General features: G+C 38.4%; 1 protein-coding gene and 1 long non-coding RNA gene across 2 annotated transcripts in view; one reads left to right on the top strand and one right to left on the bottom strand.

The window, feature by feature from the left end:
• Window positions 1–21,569, bottom strand: part of LOC126875780 (katanin p60 ATPase-containing subunit A-like 2) — a 292,008-nt gene that overhangs the window by 137,062 nt on the left and 133,377 nt on the right. The gene's annotated exons all lie outside the window — the stretch shown is intronic.
• Window positions 1–21,569, top strand: part of LOC126875819 (uncharacterized) — a 122,002-nt gene that overhangs the window by 54,394 nt on the left and 46,039 nt on the right. The window lies entirely within an intron of this gene.

Here is a 21,569-nt window from a genome sequence, read left to right as displayed (position 1 = left end):
TATTTCATGTGTCGATTTCTAAACATACGGCGATACGGGACCAATGCACTTGAGCTTAGCTGATCGAGAACAGGCTAGAGTAGATCTTCGTGGGCATAAGATCGTAATATAGTGAACACAGTGACTTCTAACAGTAAAAAATCACGAGTGAAATGCGTATCCATTTTCGACATCTCATGTTATATGAATTTCGGAAAGAAAGTTCGGTAACAATTGCCAGGAAAAACATATGTGCTGTTTACGGAGAAAATACGCTTTCATCTCGCACCTGTAGGAAGTGGTTCCAACGTTTTAGAGCTGGGAATTTCTGTTTAGAAGAGGAGGTACGCTCCGGGCGTCCTCCTCAGACAGACGGAGATAAAATTCGGGATCTTGTTGAAAAATCACCAAGTTTGACAGTTCAAGAGATGTCAAATGTCCTGAAAATACCTAAGACAACGATTCATAGGTGTTTAAAAAAAATGGGGATGGTGTCAAAGTTGAACGTTTGGGTGCCCCATGAACTTACGGAACGGAACCGTCTTGAACGAACGACAGCGTGCATGTCATTAATTGCACGTAATAAACGTGAACCATTCCTTAAACGCTCCTGGTAACTGGTGATGAAAAGTGGATACTTTTCGAAAACCCTGACCGGAAACGTAGCTGATCCCAACGAAATCAGCCGCCTGAACGCTGTGCAAAAACAGGGTTACATCCACGTAAAGTTCTTTTGTGTGTATGGTGGGATTATAAAGGAATACTCTATTTTGAACTTTTATCTAGTGGTGATACCATTAATTCAGACAAATATTGCGCTCAGTTGGAAAAATTAAGGGAAGCACTAGCTGAAAAACGGCCAGGTTTAGTGAATAGGAACAACGTTATCTTCCATCACGACAATGCTAAACCGCATGTCGCGAAAAGCGTTACAAAAAAATTGTCTGAATTTAATTGAAAAATTTTACCACATCCCCCATATTCCCCAGACATTGCCTCATCTGATTACCACCTGTTCAGAGCATTACAACACTTTTTAGTAGCTAAAAAATTTGAAAATATTGACACTCTCAAAAATAGCATAGAAAATTATTTTAAAGAAAAACAAGAGAACTTTTATCGAGACGGAACCTACCAGAAAAATGGGAAGAAGTTGTACAACGAGAGGGGGATTACATTTTTTCATGAAACTGAAAGGTATGTAAACGATCTTAACATATATAACCTCTCGAAAAACGGCACGAACTTATGGGATGACCTAATAATTAAACAACTATAAATATATCAAAAGATTATAATAAAAGAATGTAATAGAATATCTAATGTCCGTACTTGTAAATACAACGAAAAACGTAACGTGTAGATTGCAGATGTTTATGAATGTAAAATTTGCGAAAAGCATATGAAAGTTATACACATAAAATATACAAATATTGATATATGCACGAAAACTATGCGTATATGCACAAAGATATGTACAATTTATGAGTAATATGTCTAATATTGATTTATTAACGTCATGTGAATTGATACAAAAGGATATTTAAGAATTTCGTTTTAAATAAAAATCTATTTATGACGACGCTCCAAAATTCGCATTACGATAAATTACGATAAATTATAAATTGCTTTTCCGTATCTGCAGCACTCGAATTGTACAAGTAATGTGTGCGTTTGAGGGCCCGACCTTTTGGTCGACCGCGCCATACCTGCAGTAAAAACGCATACTGGCTTCGCATTTAGATGTTCACGTTCGACTTGGGAATGGCGCGCATAGATGGTCGGCGCGCGACTTGCCCTCTCCTTGCGGATCATTGGACAAGTTAAACCTACCCTTTCGGGCGACAGCTCGCTTAGCTGGCGCCACGCGATACCTGCCACCATATAGCTCGGTCCCAGCAGGTTGGCTCTCCAGCCGATTATTCCTGCTCGGCAACCATTTTGTATGCTTACCGCTTGCACCGACGGTCACAGGTTTCCTCTCCAGCTCGCACGCTTCGTGCTTTTTTCTGCGCCCCGGTTCTTCGTTACTGTTGTTTTCTTGGTTCTATCTTGTTTATTGTTCTATCTTCGATCCAGTGTTCTGTTTGTTGTATCCGTTTATTTCTTCGTTGCGATTCTTTGTTTGGTTGTTGTTGTTGTCTCTATAAACTTGAAATATAAATGCAATTTCCTTTTAAATACAGTAACGAGGTTTATTCAATTTCGATAACATTGTATTAGTAAGATATCGAAGCTAGCAACTTTTCGTTGAAGTTTATTTTATATTTCTTAAATTATTCGGGTAAAGATAACTCCACACTGACGGCCTATTGTCCACAGACAGATGTCGTAGTAATCGGCGGACAATATCTGTCAGTGAAACTTAAGGCGCGTACGGGCAGACTACAGGCGTCTGTAGACATTGCCTGCCGACAACACATGCCAAAACATGTATATAAACTGCCTGCAAGCAACGTCGCTTGTCCACTAGAAGTTTGCCGGGTATCACTGCGTATCGATGAGTCGAAGATGCCTTGGAGATGCAACACACGGATCGTTTAAATCTACCTGTAATCAAATCAAGCTAGCCTAAAAAAAGACAAATTCAACATTAAATTGTATCGGACATTTTGCTACAATTTGCTCAACTGATAGAAATCATGCTCAGGAACAAATATATGTCTTTGCTAACTTTCTAAATATATGTAGACGACGTTTTAAATTGCTAGTAGTTGAAACAAACAATATGATATATTTTTGAGTGATCTATAAGGATTTACAGGCCCACTGGGAAATCTTATTAGTGTTCTCTTGCACTATGTATTAAAGCGCATCAACACCGATAGAAGCACTGTACACGCGATATCGTCGCAGTGTCTCCTGAAAATCGGCGATAAGTCGCTCGAAACTTTACTGGAAACATTTCTCCATGTTCTACTGACAATCACATAGCATGTGTCATTGCTGGAATTTGATAAATTTGGTTGAGAACACGAAAGAATTTTCCGTTTACAGTAAAGCAAGGGACTATCGAGTTGGAACAGTTCGTGTTTGAAAATAGCGTTCTATGCTAAAATAGCGGTGGAAATTATACTACATGTAAAAGTGAGTCATAAAAACAAATACAATTTTCTTATTTTCTATCTTTTTTACTTTTATCGCAAGTTTGATTTCTATACATATAACTGTTTTCAATTTAAGGAGGAACTTATTTTCTTCAGGGCTTTTCATACAAATTTGAAAAATAACTGTTGTTTTTGATCCCTTATCTCTATCTTTATCCTTCTATTTTTGTGAGACTGTATCGGTTATTTATTCTTAATATTTACAATCCGAAGTCTAATTTATGTGCCGTATTAATTTTCTGTGAATAATTTAGAGATACGTAAAATCTTGCTATATATATATATATACTGTTTGGTACCTATTAGAAGTGCGTTCGATCTAATGTGGAAAATTCTTAATTTTAATAAAATAGTTTCAAATTGCTAAGGCTGGGGCAAACTAAGAAGTTTCTGGAATATACAGGGTAGTAAGTCGCTTCGCAGATATGTGTACATCGGGACAATATGTTACATATGTAATCCCTTACACAGTTTCATATTATCTTGTAAAATAATCATTCTTCTTTTAATATCAGTTGGTTTTTGTATTTTTATTTCATTTATCTCATAGATTATAATTCCTTTAGGAAATTTTTGCAAAAATTTTCGCAGGAAATTTTCAGAAAACCTTATTCCTGAACAAAATTTGTTTTGTACTACGAACTGTCGCATTTAAATAAGAAAAATTCTATTTATGTAATTTTGTTATTAAGCTTGTTCATATCTAACTTCAAATTATCTGTAGCTTGTTTATAATTAATTAAGTTTGAAATGTTTGTTTGTTAGTTATTACAAAAGGGTCATAGCTAAGTTTTTGAGTTGTGCTCAGGTTATTATAACTTCAGTTATTATGCTCTGAGCGTCATGTTGTTTCTTAATAAAATTCTTTAGTCTCAATAAACAATTTTCTCTGTTCGTAAAGATGGTGGTTGTTTATTTTAAGAATTTTGTTCTTAATTCCAAATATTGCGGACATTCTTTTATTATGCATTAGTTGGTATCCAATCTTCTTGGATAGGACGTATTGCATATTCCATTTCTATTTGTTTTATATTTTATCCTGTTTCCTAGACTCACTGCACAATCACGTTTGTCTCTCTGCTAATCTAACTTGTACTATTATTCTTTTAGTTATTAACAATAATTTCATATCTAAGCAACTCACTTCAATTATGTTTTCTGAGACGTTAGTATATTTATATACTTCACCGTTGATAATCCTGTAGATTATTCTATTCTCACCGTTTATTACGCCCCAAGGCTTACTGTAGGCCGTGTTCCTAACCGTCGCAAACAGATCGTCTTACATGACCGTCGAGATATACACAAAGTAGCGATAAACGCATAGTTGTCGTCAAGCAGCGAGTTCCAGAAACATCTATTCGCCTTCGGTGCGTTATTTTATCCGCATAAAGAAAGAAGCTGGTATACGTGATCATAGGCGCGAACGGTGGCGTGATCCGAGCGTAGTGGGGGTCGTCTTCCAGAAAAGACAACGAAAAGGATCAAAGAGTAATCGGTCCCTTCTGAAGAGTCAAACGTTATAAATTGCTTAGTCTAACGAATTCATTGAGAGATATCGCAAAGTCGGGTCGAATTCCTATAACATATCAACTGTATTTATCGCTAAATAATTTGTGACGTTTTTATTATTACATTCATTATTTTTAAATATACAAGCTATATTAACCTGTTAATACAGTGTTAAATTCATTGAACCACCCCTATTATCGTAACAGAAATCAGGGGATCGATTAGTTCGTGGCGTCGGTTATCTAATTGCAACGGGAATTTACTACTCCCGTTGACGTGCTTTCTCGCGATCGCGTCTCTCCGCGAATGCTCGAATAAACACGGATTGCTTTTTAACTAAACATATTCATACCCTGTTTTCTCAAAATCGAATGCTTAAAACATCCGTTCTTACTGATGTTATTTCAATTATAATTATATCGCGTTATTTCAATTATCTAATATATTTTTTACTTTTTTCATGTAAAATCATCATTTTACCAATTGTACCATAATTATTAGGAAGCTCTGTTAGAATTTAATCTTGGAATTAAGATTAATAATCTGTGGAAGACACAATGTTTGTGTTGAAACAATATAATGTGATATTTATTAAACAATTATTACAGGAATTATAAGTGTGTGTGTTCTGGAATGTAGTCAGTTGGCTAGTTATTCACAGACTGACTGGCTTAGTGACCCATGGCCCTTGAAAAGGTTTTGAACCCCACTCTCTATGCAGTAATGAGTGTGAGCTGTGTGGGTGTCTGTGTGGCGTCACATGTGCCACAGAACCTTCTAGTAGCTTCTCGACGTGCCCATCGGGAATGTTCCATCCATATTCCTACGCTTCTTCCGCCGAATTCTCGAAAGAGCATGCACGTGCTAGCCGCCGTGGTACATCTCACGAACGGACGCTAATGAGGATATCGCTGAACAACGAAGGAAAGAATCCGTTCGATCAATCACCTCATCTGTATGCGATTAATATCGTTGTATTCCAACAAACTCTGAACAATAACTTAAACACGAAACTGTAATTTGTGTCTTTGTAATTTGCAACGTTGTTAAAATTTTGTATCTCCCTTTGCAAATGCAAATAATTTAAATGAAAAAATACATGGTTTTTAAATCGTTTCTCTTATATTCGTAATAATAATTTCGTTCTACAGTGAATGCATCTATTATTCAACGACGTGATTTTCGGTTGTTTATTGGAAAGTTACAATGCTGCTGATCTATAGAATTAGTACTGACTGTTATAGTAATATGCACAGCGAGTCATTTGTAATAAATTGTAATTACTTGTAATGTATATCGATTGTAATTACTTGTAAACCACTCAATTCATAAATGCATACATATGTGGCGGCACTCGACAGCACAAATACGACAACTCGACACTAACTAATACCAGACAACGGTAGCGCAGTGGTTAGCGCCTCGAGTTACGAACGTTCGGGATCTGGGTTCTTAAATCCCGGCGACCGTAGTCCGATTTTTCTTCCACGATTCTTAAATGAAAAGAAAATACAGCAGTACCCTAGCAGCGACATCTACAGCCAGCAGCTACAATTATCATTTGTGTCTTTGTTCTCTCCTAAAGGCCGTCCAAGGGACTTGAGAATGCAAAGAAGAAGTGCTGCAAGAACATAACAAATATATTTACAAACCAAAACCAATTCATTACAACGCTCATCCTTCAATTACATCCTCCGTCGCGAAAATCCTCCGCTTCCTTTCTGTCAATCCATCTTGCCCATATGTGGTTCCATAGCTGCTGAATCTTATATAGACAAACAACAACTTGAGTAAGCAAGGGGGATGGATGTAGAGCCGACAAATAAAGGAAAAGGAGAGAGAAGTGTTTCGTCCTTGAGTTTATCATATTGTGGTGGCCGGGGTATTCAACGCTATGTCCTCGATTCGCTCTAAGTACTCAGGTTCTAGACACCCTTGGAGGGCGGTGGATTTTTCTTCATCGCCCGCGATGCTCGCCGCCGCGAGCTATCTCTCTAGTAAGGAGAACCATAGCACTATCTTCTAGGGCATCGTCAAAGGCACGCGGACTACTTCACTGGTCGTAACTGTTTTATTCTTGTTTGACATATCGTTAGCGCGCCCGGAATCACGATCATTGAAATCTCATTAGCTCGATCACGTCGGGGTCACTTACACCTCACATATTTCAAATAAAATCTGCATAATTCTGAAGGAAACACAACTACATTTGGGTTATCTTGTTTTCACAGAAACCTGAGAATTGCTCAGAGTATTTTAATAAAATATTCAACTACTTTAAAACGCAAAAAATAGTTTATTGTATGGAATATATAGAGTGGTTCACGCAATTGTTTCGGCATAATTGGAAAATTCGAAATGTGTAGCTTTAAAAATATTGCAGAGGAAAAATCGGATTCGTCGAGGACAACCTTCGTTCAGAAAGTAAGGGAATTGGTCAATTTGTATGTCGGTGGTTAGAAAAGGATGCTAACCGCTCTCGAGAGAAAGTCTCTAGTGGGAGACGTCGTTCGTTAAAAAATAGGCGTTTCGACCGTTCGCGGAGAGACGCGATCGCGAGATAGCACGTCAACGAGAGTTGTAAGTTCCCGTTACGATTAAATAATCGACGCCACGAACTGATCGATCCCCTTATTTCGATTATGATAATAAGGGTAGTTCAATGAATTTCCACAGAATTAACACAAATAAATTAATGTTTATTTCAACAACTTATTAACTAGAAAGATATAAATGGAACAAAGAAAATGTAACTGCGTTTTGGTTGATAAGTAATGCGCGACATACCACATGTGTTGACGGTTCGACTTCTCGAAAAGTTCTGAACGCCTTTCGATTTTTTTCGTTTTTTCTGGAAGGCGACCCCCACTACGTTCGGATCACGCCACATTCTTTTACGCGAGGTAAAATACGGGCCACGAGTCGACGTTTCTGGAAGTCGCCCTGCTTAATGAACCATGCGCTTGCCACTACAATGTTTGTTTGCCGGGCAGACACGACGATCCGTCTGCGACATTATAGTGCCGCGATCGACAGTTAAGAATATGACCTATGGTAAGCCGCATGGCGTAACAATAGGTTTCCCCTATCTTCCCGTAGTTGGGACAAAGACTGTTTGTCTGTTTGAAGGACTTTAGTTTCCTAAGAGTTCTGCCGAATATCAATGGTCCGCCTGGCTTGGCGCGCAGGCTCTATTACAATGTTTGGGAACCCATCGTGACATATGGTGCGCCTGTGTGAGCTGATGCAATGAACTATGAGAAGAACAGGAAGATTATAAAACGGACCCAACGTACTGCCCTGTGCATTACATTTACAGCCTACCGCACTGTATCTCATGCGGTGCTTTGTGTATTGACCGGCAACTTACCGATCAACATTAAAGCTAGGATGTTGAAAGAATCATACGAGAGAATGAAGATTTATAAGAGCTTAGCTGTTGAAGGTGAAGTGATCGATAGATACATCATGTTAAAAGAAGAACTGGATGACATAAGGAAGAAAGCAATAATGGAGTGACAAGCGGAATAGGGCATTTACAAAGAGGACAACTTTACTAGGAAGTTGATAGGTAATGCGTCTATATTCGCCAAGAAAAGGAGAGACATCGATTACTTTACGATGCAAATGTTAATGGGGCATGGTATCTTCAACAGCTACAGAAAGAGGATCGGTAAGGGGGTCGACACTAAGTGTAGAGATTGTGGTGACCCGAACGACGATGCAGAACACGTCCTGTTCGTGTGTCCTAAATGGACCTAATGAACATAACGATCGAACTCGAGAATTTCCTGGATCTCCGGATAAGTGTGGTCAACTTGGTGGACACCGTGGTTACCAAGGACGAATACTGGACAAAGCTCAAAGCGTTCTGCAAATCGATAATAAATTACAGAAGAGAAATGGAAATGGCTATGGGGTCAGCGAACAGGAGGAGCGGTACCAGTATGCAACGTTAAATATTCGGAGACGCGGTTAATGACAACCCTGATGAATGCTGATCGGCTATGCCGGGGTTGTCCGTGTCTAATCAAATAAAGGATCGAGGGGTTTTTAGGGCGTATGGCGATGTCACCTTCCGAGTCCTACATAACCCAGAGACGCGGATCTCTCTGGGTACGCGTAATAGCATTTTTCCCTCTTCACGCAAAAAAACCGGTTCATCTAACAAATTTTTGTTTCATGACGACGGTGTCCTCGAGATAAGGACTCATGGTAACTACAACTGCCGTACATTCTCTACTATTCTCCTCGATAGGAACATGAAGAGATCCGTTCCTTCTTTCAACTACGATCGGATTTGCAAAGTCGGATTAAGACTGATCAATTACTTTGTCTTGCCGCATTTCTATATCTACTTTAAACACCTCCTGGTGTCTATTACAATCTTTTTCCTCTACTTTACGAATAGAAGCATTTCCGTCCTTTATGTTTAATTCGACGGTATTCAGGAAGTATGTGCCAATTATGAACGAGTGTTGCATCAAGGTATCTGAAACTACATGTATCGTTACAACGTACGACTCATCATCTATCACAATATTCGTCGAAAATTCTTCGAGTGTACAATTTCTTCCGGACCCGATACCAATTTTCACATACTGATTCGCTCTCATTAAAGTTAGTTCGCTACCGGTATCGGTATTGTCGCATTTCGATACGATGTGTCCGTACTCTCTACACTTAAAGCACTTGGGTCCTCTCGACCTATTCGGGCACTCTGCACACTCATATTCTTCGTCGCCGCAATTGTAACATCTCGTCTTCTTCATATCTCCAGATTGACTGGGCATCCTGCTCCTTTCAATTTTGGCTAGCTTCACAATCAATTTTGCTCTGCGATAATTCTGTTCCTCGTACATGATTAATCTCTTCTTCAATTCTTTAATGGATGTAGTAGACTTATTGTTTTCTTCATCTACTATTCCTTCTACAATATGCTCCACTTTCGCCTCCTCTTCCATATCAACATGGCTGGCTATTTCCAGCATGCGGTACATATTCAAGCATGCGGTACAATTTATATTCTAGAGAAAAATGGCGCGCCCGGGCGAATAGATGGCGTTATACGCAATGATCCCAATTGAACTGAAAAGTCGTTATGTATTAAGGGACTTGTGTGTAGAGGATGGTTAATCGTGAGATTTTTTAGACGAGATTGCCCATTGTAGAAACCGTCAAGTATATTTTAAAATGATTAAATAAATAAGAACAGATAATGTTCGCAAAGACGCTCGTATTAACGGATTCGCTAAGACAGTGTATAACCGCTCGCTCATAACTCGTTAGTAACTGATCAATACTCGGTAGATAGTCGGTAGAGTCATAGGACGTGGCGGATCGAGAGCGACTCGTGTTGTTGTGCCTCGGAACACGGACATCGCCTTGACGCACGAAACATATCGATAGGTAAACTCCGGACAAAACAAAGTCACCGTTATGGGCAATCGTCGATCTAAGATGAATTCAAATTTTCCGACTCCCCCCCCCCCCCCCCAGTATAAATAAACGGACGTGATCGCGAGTTTGTATATACCGAGTACCTACGAATTATCGATCAATATCTACGAGTTATTATCCGAGTCATCCGAGTTATAGTTATCGAGTTTTTCGCAAGCGACCATACCCTAGCTTCGCGAATACATTTGTACGAGCGTCTCTCGACGGTATTTATATTTATTCGTATTTATTTTATTTATTCTAAATATATTTGAGGCGTTGCAGCAGCAATTTCTCGTATTCTCTAAATTATTGATCCTCACACGATCCACTACATGATCGATAACTCTTTACGATTGCGTCCGTTTAAACTGGTACAGTATAAACTGGTCGGAGGAGAATCGGAAAATTCAAATTCGTCTTCGTTCGACAGTTGCACGAAGCGGCAACATAGTTTTGTCCGGAGTTTATTTATTGCTACATTATGTATGTCCTAACGATATTGATACTCCGAGGCAAAAAAACAACATAATTTGAATTGTCCTCTAGCTCATGTACCGCTACATGTACTTTCAAGGAGCAAAACTGGCACAGTCCCGCTTGTAACGCGAGACGGAGATTATCGTTTCCCTTACTTTAACGCATTTTGCCATTGAAAGACACGAATTTCTGTGACTTGTTTTATCTCTGTTATAAAAGTTGATATTTACAATTTTGTAGTTTTTATGCAAACGTAAAAGGTAAGTAAATATTAATAAATATTATAATAATATAATATAGTACTGTATAATAATATTAATAAATGCTTCGCTATTTACTTGTTTTATTTCCATTAAAGTATATTGTATTTTTCATTAGAGTACTTTCACTTTTATTTGGAGTAATAATAAACATATACGTTAATATTCATTGACATTAGTGTAATTGTAAGCTTCACTGTAAATTTAATAAAATTGATAAGAACGGTATTGTTAACAGTGTATATATTTGTAATTAAACTAGATTTTATTCTCAACGTTAGTTCATTATTTTATTATTGTTTCATATAAATATTTTTTTTGAAAAATAATTTACATATGCTTCTAAGTTAAGTGTTTGTATTAATTGTTACATATGTCATAATTTCAAGCACAATATTAAATTATGGTATGTATTATTAAAAAGTATAGTTTAATGTATATATTAAATACTTATGTAGTATCGTTGAGCTGTGCTCAGCGCTGTAGAGGTCGCTGTTGGGTACGGCCGCTCTTTTCCTCATTTTTTGTACCGTGGAAGAAAAATCGGACTCCTACGTTCGTAACCTAAGGCGCTAACCACTTCGTCGTCCGACACTAGTTAGTGTCGAGTGGTGCTATTTAACTATCGAGTACCACCACAGGCCCTTCTTTCCACGATACTACACTTATAAAGAATTTATTTGTAGATATATCGATTGTAGGAATATCGGTACTACATCAAAGAATCGGATGAAAGCACTAATTACCAAAGATATATTGAATATACGTTGCTTGGGTGTTAAAAAATCTGTTAACGACCATTTTGGAGATACTTTGCTCAAACACCACAACCTGGCCCTTCAACTTCAACTACGCCGAAAGTTTTGAAGAGCCGAGCAAAAAAAGAGGGTTGAAGGAAAGCTGCAATTAATATTAAAAAACAACAGTCAATGTCACTTGTTGCAAAATTACGAAGGCCATTAATTCGTGACGATGACAGTAATGTAAATGTTTGTATCATATTATGATGAAATTTAATATCTTTAATCTTACCCCAAATCTCATGTTACTGATCAATACTAACCTTTATATATAGTATCTAATAATGATACCTAAAAGATATCGGTTAATTAATATGTTGAAATCTAATCGCTTAATGTATGTACATTGTGCATATAAATTCTATTATAACGTAATTAAATATATCCTACATTTTTAGAGGAAACGTGAAAACCGATCTAAAAAAAAAAGGAAAAGTGCTAGAAGTAGCTCAGAAGAAGAAATAACACAAAGCCCTACAAAACATAGTAAATGAGAAAAGTGTTTTAAGCGAAACAATTTCAAGGAAGATCGCGGGTACTTCACAGACACATTCACTATAAGAGAAGATGCAATACAGCCAGAAAAGTGTTCAATGACAACAAGAAATAGTAATAGAAAGAGAACTTTTTCACAGAGTGAAAACACGAAGATGCATCAGCTAAAAGAAGAAGATGAGTCATTCCCTGAAGTGAAAAAGTTTCAAGCAAATATTCAGAAACAAGAAATTAAAAAGCGGCAAAACAGATCTATGACATTGTGTTTCGATCGCGGAGAGACGCGATCGCTAGGAAGCACGCCAACGGGAGTCGTAAATTCCCGTCACGATTAGATAATCGACGCCACGAAATGATCGATCCCCTATTTCGATTAGGATAATAGAGGTGGTTAATTGAATATGACACTGATGTAACAAGGTGTGAATGACAGTTTATTCCAACAACTTTGTGAAGAAGATAGTTACGCTGGTGCGTATGTATAAGATAAGTGACTGACTGATCTTCGGGTGTAGACCCGGTCGAAGGATGTTGTATGTTTGAAGGTTGAAGAATCAGTGATGTTCGGTGACGATGCTGTAGCGGAGGAAAGCTAAGGATGCGTGTGTCCAGCGCACGGGACCATCGGATTTGTTGTTAATTGGTTAAACGAAGGTTGGTGGACTAGGAAGGGTCTTAGCTGCTCTCGATAGAAAGTTGTTATTAGGAAGCATCGTACGTGGGAAAACCCAACTTTCCCTTGTCAAGCCGTGGTAGACAATAATCTTTAGAAATGATTCAGAAAACAGATGTTTGTTGGGTCTGAAGGACCTTAGCAAGCAAATTAGTGGGATTTATGACGGGTGCTTAAGGTTATTGAGAGTACGCCGTAAGAATGAGCGGACATCTGGGGCCTGTCTGGCCCGCGGTGTATGGCCGGGTCCAGGTAGAGTGTTGCACGACGCAACATATTGAGTGAAGATGAAATACAACCATCTTCGGAGGAAGAGAGAATGCTCTATTCGATCCATTTGAACAGGCAGGCACGGACACTTCAAAACTTGTTCAACTAGGATAACTAGAACGAAAACACGAGAACAAAACACTAGAGCTATTGCATGAACAAAAGCTTTGAAAAATGCAAACATTGCAGAGGAAGCGATTGCATATAAATCCGCTGCGTTAAATGTGCAGGTACACACCCCACTGACCAGTGCACTAAATCAACGGAAACCCCAACGAAGTGCATCCACTGTCAAGGTGACCATTCTGCTAACTACAAAGGCCGCTCAGCCTACAAAACCTTATGTATAAATAAGTATCCCAAGCTTAGAGCCAAAGAGACAACCAATCAAATACCCAGTCTTCCGAAATTCACTACTACTTCAATCTCCTATACTACTCCCAAACAGTACAAGGAAATCAAAATAATCCAAATAACCACAGGGTCCATTCTCAAAATAATGTCTCCAATTCATAAAACACAGACAACGTCTCTAGTGTCACTGTGGCCCCGGGAATGCAGCAATAGGATAATCATATCTCACATACCTTAGCCATCGAAACAGTAACTAAGCAGTAACAGGATCCCTATGTGACCGGCATCCAACGATAACCCCTCCACAGGAGCCAACCCCTTGATATAAAAAAACCTCCCAAGTCAGTACTCGACATTCTATTCTGTTCTGTTATAACATTCTGTATCGTTACTTTGTCAGTTTCTAATAAATTTTGTAATAACGATCATAATTGAAATACGAATCTCTCACCTTACGTGCGGAATGTGAAATAATCCCGAATCAACGTGACATTAGAATTGAAAAGTTAATAGAAAAACAATCTGAACAAATAAATAATTTGCTATCACTATTAACACTCACCATGGATAAATTAATACTCCCCGACGCAAAATAAAATCAAGACGCATAGCTCTTTGGAATGCCAAGGGGCTAGTTCAATACAAATTCGAACTAGAGCTCTTCCTAAAGCAACAGCAAGTCGACGTAATGCTCGTATCTGAAACCCACTTCACCGACAAAAACTATCTGAAAATAAATGGTTATAACTTCTACCATACCCAACATCCCAGCGGAAAGGCCCACGGCGGCACCGGAATCATTATCAAATCCAGCATTAAGCACTACGAACTTCCATCATTCCAGAAAGACTACCTCCAAGCAACAAACGTAGCAATAGAAGACTACCATGGTACAATCACCACTTCAGCAGTATACTGCCCTCCCAGACACTCCATCGCCAACGAAGATTTTGATAACTTTCTTGACACTCTGGGCAATAGATTCATAGCTGGAGGAGACTATAACGCCAAACTTACCCAATGGGGCAGAGGTCACAGTAACAGGCAAAAATCTCTTAAACAGCATAATCACCAACAATCTCAACTACTTCACCACATATGAACCCACACACTGGCCCACTGACACTAACAAAATACCTGACTTACTTGACTTCTTCATAACTAAAAATATCTCGCCAAAATATGTCCAAATCAACTCCTCGGCTGATCTCTCTTCTGACCATTCGCCCGTGATAGCAACAGTCAGTTCAACAAGTATCGAGAATACACCTAATGGCTTTATTCATAACCAACTCACCAACTGGCAGCTCTTTAGAGAAGTCTTTAATGACTCAACTTCAGCCTTAATTTCACTAAAAACTAATGAAGATATCGAAGCAGTTACGAAATACTTAAACACGAGCATAATAAACGCTATCCGCTCCTCCACACCTACTAAGACTTCCATCAGCAAACGTGAATATCCCCATTACATATTTAAAAAAATAGCAGAAAAACGTAGACTAAGAAGAGTATGGTAGACCCATAGAACACCGGATGACAAACGCAAACTAAACAACGCAACTAGAAAGCCAATCACAATCATCAAAAATTATAAAAACGACTGTTTTCATAAATATCTCGCCAATTTGTCCCCCACAGCTGACTCCAACTACTCACTATGGAGGGCTTCCAGGAAACTCACGCGCTCCCCGCAAATAATCCCATCAATCCGCTATCCGCAAGGTGGATGGGCGTGTAGCCCTATAGGTAAAGCCAACCTGTTTGCTAAATACTTGTCTAAAGTATTTAAACCCCATTCCTCCAAAGCTGCCGCAGACATTACTGAACACCTGCACTCTCCCTTCTAAATGTCTCCTCCTATGGAACCCTTCACTTCTGCAGAGATTATAGAATCAATCAGTCGCCTAAACCCCAAGAAAGCAGCGGGGCATGACCTAATAGGCAATAGAGCAATCAATGAACTTCTCATAAAAGGGATTGCACTCGTCACATCGATTTTTAACGCAATTCTTCGCCTTGAATACTTTCCTAAGGCCTGGAAAATTTCATTACTCTCATCCCTAAACTCGGAAAACCAATATATGAAACTCTGCTCCTATCGCCCAATTAGTCTTTTACCTATCCTGTCAAAACTATTCGAGAAAAATGCTAACGAATAGACTCCTTCCACTCTTGGGGGATTTGAAAATACTCCCAGATCATCAATTCGGTTTTCGGAAACAGCATTCAACAGTAGAGCAAATCCATCGCATAACACACATTATCAACCAATCCCTTGAAAAGAAAAAATATTGCTCAGCGATATTCCTAAACATTCAACAGGCATTCGACAAAGTATGACACGAAGTACTACTATACAAACTTTAAAAAGTCCTACCACACACCTACTACTCCATCTTAAAGTCCTACCTAACCAATAGGCAACTCATGGTTAAATACTTACTTACTCTATCTAGCATACTCCGAGGTAGTGTCCTCGGACGCCTGCTGTTCTCCATCTACACTGCCGATTTACCAACATCAACAGAGATAACAATAGCAACATTTGCTGACGACACAGCGCTACTAGCTTCCCACGCTGTTACGTCGCATGGAACAGCTGTACTCCAGCCGACGCTACCTGGCAGCCAGCGGCCCTCAATAAACTCAAGGACCCACCATAAACCGTCAACTTTGGCTTCATTGTTTCCACATGTTTGCCAGTCAAACTGTTTGTCTAGAAGTATTTTCAGTTTATTTTCGGGTTTCGGAAAAGTCCTTGAGTTTATTAGGCTCTTAGAAATCACGGAGAAAGCGTGTAGTCACCGAATGGGAATACCGAACACATGTTTATCGAAAAGGACTGGTTTTCCCCAGGAACGAAGTCACCCCCCGATCCACGTTGGTGGGAGACTACCTCATATCCTTTTTCATTAGCATGGCTCATAACCAATCGGCATCGCGGATGGTTACCCTCACTTCCTTGACGAAAAGTGTGAACAACGAATCCGCGTTCTTCGTTCAAAGGGCACACCCACGCCAAGCTTTCCTCCGGAAAAACATAAGAGGGAATAGTCAGTCAAGCAATTCGAGCCTCTCAAGTGGGTCATTACATCAACTCAATACTGTAGAAGCAATTCAGAAAAATATGACAAGGAAGGGATGTGTGTTGAATAATAGATAATAAAACTTCATTTACCTTAAAAACTGTTCTTTTTAATAATATTAGCCCGAAACTTTTTAAATGTAAATGCATACAGAATTTGATTTTATGCTAAAAGTATCTGTACATGCTCAATCCGCCTTGCGATAGCATACGTATCTAACAGGGGATTCGTAATATATTTGACACATATTATCTTTACACGGGAAAATCCATGTCGAAGGAGCAAAAATATCCTGCAAAATTGAGACTGAAAACATATTTTACGGAATATCCCGGAAATTATTACGTTTAGAAAGATAGTTTAAACGTAGCAATTGTCTACAAGCAAGGAATTCAGCTAAACAGTTTTAATCTATAATTTAATTTTATCTGTAAATTTTTTTTAATACTGGAAATTCGCGTCTTTTTGTTAACTTTTATTGCAAAATGTTGTTCGATGCTCTGGAAAATTGAGAAACTTCAAAGAAATGTATAAAATATGGATAAATGGAAATTTTTATTTTTGATATTATAACAAAAATAACTGCATTTGTTATTATTGTACTATACTTGAAATAAATTCAGCCACTTCCAACATAAAAGTAAATTGTTTGTAATATGAAAAATACACAACATCAGACAGATATTAAGAAACACACTATGTAACTTCAATTTATATATCATGTTCATAACATATAACAATATTTCCAAAATATTATATCATAATAGAAATGTAATTATATTCTTTCCAGCCATCTTACTCAAGATCCAGTTTTCGGTTTTTGGTCGTGGACCTTTGCCCTATCGAAGCTAGTAGAATTTAGCGACACAGCCTTCATTGTGTTACGAAAGCAACTGTTGATTTTTCTACATTGGTACCATCACGTAACAGTCCTTCTCTATACCTGGTTCTCTTATGCAGAGGCCACAGGAAATGGCAAGTGGCTTGGTAAACTCTTTCGTTCATGCCTGGATGTACTCCTATTATGCTCTGAAAGCAATGTGGTTCAATATACCAAAATGGGTCGCCATGTTTGTTACTACGCTACAGCTATCACAAATGGTTGTGGGTTGCATTTTAACTGCATCAGCTTACTACTATGTACACAGTGTCCAAGTTGAATGTCACGTTACGCCTTTGAACATCAAACTTGCTATGTTGATGTACCTCAGCTATTTCATTTTATTTGCCAGATTCTTCCAGCAGACTTATTTATCTAACAAACACATAAAAAAAATTGGAAAGAAGGATTAGCCCAATAGATCTGCAAGTTATAACAAGCTGAAGTTTATGTAGAGTAGGTGAAAAATTTTTTAAATCTTTTTTACGGATGCTTTTCAGTGACATATCTTAAGAAAAACTTTATCAAAATCTCATGTGATGGATATGGACGTCAAGAAATAATTTGATGAATATAGTTCTCTCAAGTCTTTGTGAAGGCAAAGTTGTAAAGATTGATTGTGAATGAATGAAAATGGAGAAATAGAATTAAAGTAAATCTCGCACACTAAATCAGAAATAAATTTTTAATATCTTAACGATATTATCGTTAACTATAGTACGAATGAATTAATAAATCTCGTCCTGGAAACATATATATCCCTAATCTGTTTACTTATGAAACGATTTCCAAAGAAATTTTTTGGTCTCTTTTATTTGTAATGTTTCCTTCTTCCGATAACGTGACAAAACCTTACTGGAACAAGAACGGAAGCGATATAATATTTGAAAATGTAATGTGTAAATATTCGGGTAATATTAACGTATCTAATATTGAATCATTTAATAGTAAAAAAAATATTAAACACAGATTCGCCGGCAAATCTGATATACTTTTATAATAATGAATTATAGGGTTGACATATTTATTGTCGTACGTATAAAACTATGAAACTATATATATTGAAAGAAGCCATAGAATACATAACAATTTGTATGAATAAAGTACGAGTGATATTAAAAAATGGATCATGCATTAGTCCAAAAACTTTATCGAGCCTTAGAATATTTTCTGCTATTTTTAAGTGTCAATATTGATTATTATCTTGTTTAGTATGTAGGGAACGCCTCTCAAACGTTTTTCTATTTTCATTCGAACTACCTATGTACGTATATATGTATGTATATTATACCGCCGTTTTCTGGTGGTATTACATATTCTAATGGTGTAAGAAAATACTTATACTCATTGTTTTGTAAAATACACACTACCGGTGAAGAATTGATAACCTTCCCATTGCGTCTATATTATATCATCTACTAGTTTTATTATGAATTTAAGAGTTATTACTACAAAAATTAAAGAAATGATAAAATTTTTGCAAACAGTGCTTTCTTTTTAGTTTGTTACAATATTTTAAAAAGCAGCCTTATGAAACTTCAGAATCGAGGAAAAAATATTCGTCGGTGTGACGGTAAGCTTTAATTAAGGCTTTAATGAAGGACGGATTTCTTCCGGTACCCCTGCGCCATACGCGGCTATGTTTGTTAAAACTCGAATCACATGGGCGATATCCATAGCCGCACTAGTTCCAATATATGTATGCCATGTTTGTGTTGACACATATACCGCAGCGTTAATATCATGGACAGCACTGCTTCTATTTTTCAACAAGCAAGTTTCAAGTATTGCATTGCGTCTGATGCACCTGTCACCCGCTCAGAAACAGTAATAAAGTAGACGAAACATCCTGCATGCCACAGCTATCGAAATAATAACAAAACAGCAACTGAATAGCCGCCTCTGATATACATCGGACGATAACCCCTCCAAAGGGACTAAAATCTCCATATAAAAACCCTCCTACATTAGCGCTCAACACATTATTCTGTTAATTATTCTGTAACACTTTGAACCGTCACTCCGTTGGATTTATACAATAAAATTTCCATCATCTTATACGAAGTTCAATTCCTTCACGTTATTCGTGAAACGTACGAATATATTTACTGCGACGCAAGAAGAGGAGATCACCAGCGATCTATTGGTTTCATGATTTCTTCTGTCTTCGACGTGACACACGCATTTGACTGGCTTGGAAGCTGTTTTGCGATCCGACCATTGCAGCCGAATTAGTAACTATTAATTTTTATTAAATAATTTTATTTTAAGAGTTAATTTTTACCCAATAAAAATTATTAAAAATTATTTGTTATTAAATATTCTTATGCTAAAAATATATTTTTAGTTAGTAAAAATTAATAGCAATTAGTGAAACCTATACATTTTTTAATAACTATTAATTGTCATTAAATATTCTTATTTTAACAATAATTACGAGTTAAAACAATTAGTTTCACTTAAAATATGTCTTCACAACCCTAATGTAATCACAGAATCATCTGAAGGAAGAAATATGTGTGGATTTCGAAGCTTTGGGAGGTTGTGAATTCATAGGGACAAAATGTTTTTAAATTCAACTCCTGAAATTTGATTTTGACCGCGTCACATAATCTAAAGAACTCTTTATATGTTTTTTCGTTATTCAGCCAAATGGTTCCTTATTAATATGTCGGAGATGAAAGAACACCGGAGCATTCCCTTTGGAATTTTGGGAAAATCCCGTAACATTGTAATTCAGAATCTACCATAGCTGTAATTAAATAATTACAGTCACCCAGTCCAATTGTAATTGTTCGAGAGTTGTGATAATGAGCTTGGGATTGAGGCGACAGTCAGTCGCCGAACGTAGCCGCGGTCACGGTATGAACGCTTTGTCTAACAAAGGTATGGAGTAATTCTATAGCTCTCCTTAAAAGAAATATTCGTGACGACACGCGACAGTAAACATTCCAACGGTTTCTGCCCCGTGGCTCGCCACACGCAGACCCTATTCTTCGAGTAAGATGATTGCCAGATGTCGATGCGTCTCCGCAGTACATGTTCGGCTAGCTCGAGGGCCCGTTATAAATCTTAAGATTTAGTCAACTAAAGTCCTTCAAACAGACAAACAGTCTTTGTCCCAACTACGGGAAAATAGGGGAGACGCGAGATGCGAATGCGATGCGAATTTACGAGTAATAGCCGACATGAGTACAAAGATCAATGAATTAAAAGACGATATGCGTTCACTCAAGACAAAAAAGGAAATCGAGACACCCGTATCACCGCCGATAATTCCCTAGGTGACAATACCGACAGACGATAGCCCCCAACAAATGAAGTTAAAAGACGCGATCGAGTCAGTACCAATATTCGACAGATATCGACCCTCAGTATTTCAATATTTAAGAGCATGCGAGCGCGCACGAAACATGATTCCGCGGCATCAGGAGCCTCAGTTGGTAAAATTATTAATGAATAAGCTTCGCGGGCACGCGTTCCTCGCCATAGAGGACAGTTAGCTAGACAGTTTGAACGATTTCGGGAACAAATTAAAGGATATGTTCGGCCGGACTCAGATTTGGACGACGACCTCTCCGGATTATTTCAATAAAAATAAACGAAACTCCAAGTACTCCCACCGCTAGAATAATTTCCCCAGATTTAAAAACTAAGACAAATTTACTATTAGACCCCGGATCAGAAATCAATGTCATCAAGAAACCTGCCTTATCCGAATCAGGAATCATGCTGCAGCAATCATGCAATCGTAATGCAGGTTGCGGGAAATCCAGTTATTTTTCACGTGGGGAGCTCGAGGCGGCTACGGGTTCTCAGGGCGTAGGACCACGCCCTGGTCCCATCGGGAAACCACGATGAATCTAATGTTCTCCTATAGCCGGGTGGTGACTGGTCGGCGTCTTCGGCCCCCGCCAGTTTGCCGATCCGGTGCGAAGAACCTCGGAGAAGTTGGTGGGCCCGTATCTGCCAAGACCACTCACCTCACCTTCTTGTGGGGCTCCCTGTCACCCTGCGCCGGCCTTTGCTGGGGCAGGGTGCGAAAGAGTGAGTGGCACCAGGATGGAAACCCTTGTTGACGACCTCGGCGACTTCAGAATAACAATGCACAGAGAAACGAACCAAAAAATCGTTTACAGTGCAGGGGAGGGATACCACAGTACCGGCGCAGCCGCGGGTTGTAAAACGGGCCCCGAGTCGTCATCGAGCAACCGTGACCGTCCGGGGGTGG

This window comes from Bombus huntii, unplaced genomic scaffold (assembly GCF_024542735.1).
Source record: "Bombus huntii isolate Logan2020A unplaced genomic scaffold, iyBomHunt1.1 ctg00000058.1, whole genome shotgun sequence".
Taxonomy (NCBI): domain Eukaryota; kingdom Metazoa; phylum Arthropoda; class Insecta; order Hymenoptera; family Apidae; genus Bombus; species Bombus huntii.
The sequence above is the reverse complement of the archived record's forward strand: the minus strand, read 5'-3'. Positions and strand labels throughout refer to the sequence as shown.